Source organism: Cucurbita pepo, chromosome 16 (assembly GCF_057944985.1).
Source record: "Cucurbita pepo subsp. pepo isolate OVF chromosome 16, ASM5794498v1, whole genome shotgun sequence".
Taxonomy (NCBI): Eukaryota; Viridiplantae; Streptophyta; class Magnoliopsida; order Cucurbitales; family Cucurbitaceae; genus Cucurbita; species Cucurbita pepo.
The window spans coordinates 3,869,769-3,873,358 of NC_141813.1; the positions used below are offsets into that span (position 1 = coordinate 3,869,769).

Sequence of the window (3,590 nt, forward strand, 5' to 3'; positions counted from 1 at the left end):
CGCTCGAAGGTGAATGCTATAAAAAATGGGTCATGCACCATAAACTCATGGGAAGATTATTGATCCAATCGATGCAATCGACAATCCTTTGGATGGGTTGCCAATCAAAGACCTGATGTTTGATGTTTGATGTTTACCGTTTTGAAGAAAGAGCCACACGATCGAACAGCTCGAAACGTCGCGGTAATTCTGAGAACTCTATCACACACATGAAAGGACGTGTCGAAGAGTTACACATTACCCAAAACATCATAGTAAAACTCTTGAGCGATTAGACAAAAGACTTTAGGACAACTACACCAAAAATTCATTGTTGTCCAACGGTTTGGATATTTGGCTTTCACCTAGGAGATTCTGGTTTGATTCTCTAAAATTGAATATTATTTTCTTATTTCTTTTTATTTTATAGTTTCATCTTTTGTCACCAATTATATTTAAACTTTACCTCATTTTGAGAGGCACTTTAATGGTCAAGTTCAATAGTATCTTAGATTAAAGTCTTTTATGAACATCGTACCTATGTTAGTGTTATGTTCTAGATATTTGTTTCAATTTCAACAAGTGGGGTTGAGGTGATTCAAATGGTTAATGCGATAATCCGGCTATTTTCGAGGTCTCTCTTGTTGAACGCCATCATGGTTGAGATGAGCACCCGAGTGAGTTTGACAAGGAGACTCGAATTTAAACTTTACCTACGTTTGAGAGGCACTATAATGGTCAAGTTCAATGGTATTTTAGATTAAAAAGACTTTGTTAGTGTTACTTTGTACCTTTGTTAGTGTTATGTTATAGACATTTGGTCAAGTTCAACAAGTGGGGTTGAGGTGATTCAAATGGTTAATGTCACTTTATTTGATTTAAATTGTTAATGTGATAATCCAGTTGAATAGTTACAGGTGAGGTGCGGTGAACGTGGAGATTAAACACGTGACCTTCTGAGCTATCCCTGCTAACATTAAAAATAAAAATTCATAAGTAAAGCTATTTCCAATAATTCATTATATTTCAAAAAGAAATAATAATCAACTAAACTATAAAGTGCAATGAAGCAATGTGAACCAAGTGCGGTGAACGTGGATCGAACACGTGACCTTCAGATCTTCAGTCTGACGCTCTCCCAACTGAGCTATCCCCGCAATCATTAGATATGAAAATTCATCAGTAAAGATATTTTCGCTGATTCATTGAGATTTCAAAAGAAATAATGACTAATTTTTTTTTATTGAATAGTTAGGTTATGCAAATAGAAACAGGTGCGGTGAACGTGGAGATCGAACACGTGACCTTCAAATCTTAAATCTGACGCTCTCTAAACTGTGCTATCCCTGATAACATTAAAAATGAAAGTTTTTAAGTAAAGGTATTTCCGCTAATTAATTTAAATTTTAGAAAGAAATGATTACTAATTTTAGATTGAATAGTCAAATTGTGCAACGTGAACCATGTGTGGTGAACGTGGATCGAACACGAGACCTTCAAATCTTCAATCTAACGCTCTCTCAACTGAACTATCCACACTACTGTTAAAAATGAAAATAAATCAGTAAAGGTATTTTCGCTACTTCATTGAAATTTTAAATAGAAATAATCACTAATTTTTAATAAGATATTCAAGTTATCCAACTTGTATAAGGTGCGGTGAACTAGAACACGTTAGGTATTTTCGATAATTCATTAAGATTTCAGAAAGGAACAATGACTAATTTTAGATTGAATAGTCGGGTTAAGCAACTAGAATCAGTTGCGGTGAACGTGGAGATCAAACACGACCTTCAAATCTATAGTCTGATGCTCTCCCAACAGAGCTATCCCCGCTAATATTAAAAATGAAAATTCATAAGTAAAGGTATTTCCGCTAATTCATTATGTTTAAAAAAGAAATAATCACTAATTTTAGATTGAATAAGCAAGTTATGTTTTTAGATTGTATAGTCAGGTAATAAACTTGTATTAGGTGCGTTGAACGTGGATAAAACACGTGTGACCTTCAAATCTTCAGTCTAACAATCTCCAAACTAAGCTACTCTTGCTAACATTAAAAATGAATATTCATCAGTAAAGGTATTGGGTACACTTCTGGAAATTCAACAAAAGGCAATAGTATTAGACCGAGATGCCAGATTTCAATCTCGCTTCTGGAAAATTCAACAAAAGGCATTGGGTACGCAGTTATAGTATGACATTCCACCCATAAATAGATTGTCAAACAGAAATGCTCAAGCAAATATTGGAAGACATGTTGAGGGTATATGTGATGGATTTTGCAGGAAGCTGGGATAAGTACCTACCCCTTATGAAATTCGCTTATAATAATACTTGCCAAGCCACCATAAAAATGGCCACATACGAGGTTCTTTATGGACGAAGATTTCGATCCCCTATCTTTTCGGAAGAAGGGGGGCAAACGACAACTATTGGGCCAGAGCTGGTGCAAATTACCAACACCGCAGTCCAGAAGATTAAAGCTAGGATACAGACCGCACAAAGCCGAGAGAAAAGCTATGCAGACCTAAGGCGCAAGGACATGGAATTGTAGGTAGGGGATCATATATTCCTAAAGGTAGCACCCCATGAGAGGGGTGCTCAGGTAGGGTGAAAAGGGGAAGCTAAGCCCTAGGTTTATCCCTCCCTTTGAGATATTAGAAAGGATTGGATCTGTGGCCTATAGAATCGGGCAATGCCCAAACTTGTCTGCAGTACATAATATCTTTCATGTATCCATACTACGGAAGTATACCCTAGATCGTTCGCACGTACTGGCTCATGAAACTCTCTTCTTGAGAGATGACCTAACATATAAAGAAGACCCGATTCAAATAATAGACAAGAAAGTCAAATGATTGAGAAACAAGGAAATCTCTCTCGTTAAGGTCCTATGGAAGAATCATAGAGTAGAAGAATCCACTTGGGAAACAAAAGGCAAATAAGAACCTTGTACCCTGACCTATTTTAGAATAAGCACTTTCGATGACCGAAAGTTTTCAAAGGAGAGGAGAATTTGCAACACTCAAGGTCTCCAATAAGAGACAGTGTATAATCCCTACTAGGTTGTATCTAGAAGCAAAGAACAAGTAAAATTGAAAAAACATTAAGAAAATGGTACTTTTTCTAATTTTTATAAACTTACGAATCATTAAATTTTTTATGGAATAAGAATTACAAGGTGCTTAAAAAAGGAAGGCTCTGATCGGAGAAGACTTTTCTGGCAGAAGATTCAAAAAAATAAAGAATGAAATTATAGAAATTCTAGACGTTTCAATGGTAGTGGAAAATCCGTCTATAAATTATGAATTAGGGTAGACTATTAGGGGCAAGAAGCAAGCTTAATCGAGTACCCAATCGAGAGATACAAGTTTTTTGTTTTGGGGTATCGTGTTCATGGGTTTACCTCGAATTCGAGAACTATAGTCCACTATTCATTTCCAAACTTGTTCCTGCACCTTCTAAATAAGTTTACCCATAAGTTTGGTGAAGGAAAGAGGTCCTCAAAGTGCTAGTAGGTTTTCACACTAATTAGTCCACGTTAGGTTACCCTCTAATGTTTTCCTAAGCAAAAACCTCAACTCCTAAAGCCTAACCGATGACATTAT

At 36.0% G+C, this 3,590-nt stretch overlaps 1 non-coding gene across 1 annotated transcript; it reads right to left on the minus strand.

Moving 5' to 3' along the window:
• Nucleotides 1-1,063: 1,063 nt before the first annotated feature.
• Nucleotides 1,064-1,136, minus strand: TRNAF-GAA (transfer RNA phenylalanine (anticodon GAA)). The gene has a single exon. It is a non-coding gene; the product is annotated as a tRNA-Phe (tRNA).
• Nucleotides 1,137-3,590: the final 2,454 nt, after the last annotated feature.